The sequence below is a fragment of the Elephantulus edwardii genome, unplaced genomic scaffold (genome assembly GCF_000299155.1).
Source record: "Elephantulus edwardii isolate Elephantulus edwardi_28Jun2011 unplaced genomic scaffold, EleEdw1.0 scaffold00308, whole genome shotgun sequence".
Classification (NCBI taxonomy): Eukaryota; Metazoa; Chordata; class Mammalia; order Macroscelidea; family Macroscelididae; genus Elephantulus; species Elephantulus edwardii.
In genome coordinates, this window is record NW_006400058.1 from 2,293,510 (window position 1) to 2,294,471 (window position 962).

Here is a 962-nt window from a genome sequence, read left to right on the forward strand (position 1 = left end):
AAAATTCTTACACTGGTATACAATCCCCCCTTCACCAAGACACACGCTGCCCCGAGTACACTCCACTATGCAACCTTAACTCCGGATTCTTGTGATAACCATAATACCCTATCATATATCGCTTTTAAATTGTTCTCTCCCTCATCAAGCTGGTATTTTTAATTACTTCCTATGCATCTAAAAGTTGGACAATGAATGGTGGCAGCAGCATCTATCAAAGCTGGAGAGAGACAGAGTGCACCAGCCATGGAGGGTCAGTGCTGGCTGCTGCTGGAGGCCAATCTCGAGCTCACTAACCAGTTTCTTAAGCAATTAGGTCTACAGCCTAACTGGAAATATGTTGTTGCATATGGGATGGATTCTGAACTCCTTAGCATGATACTGAGACCAGACTGTGCAGTGTTACTTCTCTTCTCTATTACAGAAAAGTATGAAGTATTTAGAAGAAGAGGAAACAATAAAATCTCAGGAACAGAATGTTACATCATCAGAATATTTCATGAAGCAAACAGTCAATAATGTCTGTGGAACAATTGGACTGATCCATGCAATTGCTAACAATAAACATAAGATGCGCTTTGAAACTAGACGAACCTTGAAAATATTCCTGGAGGAGTCAATGTCAATGAGCCCGGAAGAGCGAGCCAGATACCTGGAGACTATGATGGTATTTGGGTTATTCATGAGACTAATGCTCCTGAAAGTCAGACCGAGGCACCAAGTATAGTAATATAGACCTTGATTGTGTCGCGTTAATTTACAAAAATATTTTCAGTCATTTTTTCAGATCCAATCTCTGTCCTCCTGAAACTTTTTTTTCAGGTCTTTTTATTATTATTATTATTATTATTATTATTAAATTTTATTAGTTTCAATGAACATTCACAGGGATTCTGGGCTTTCACTCCTTCATTGCTGCACCATTCTCTCCACCCTCCTCCCCAGTTTGTTCTTCTTCCCCG

At 39.6% G+C, this 962-nt stretch overlaps 1 pseudogene; it reads left to right on the forward strand.

The window, feature by feature from the left end:
* Positions 1 to 246: 246 nt before the first annotated feature.
* On the forward strand, positions 247 to 735 carry LOC102864571 (annotated as a pseudogene).
* Positions 736 to 962: the final 227 nt, after the last annotated feature.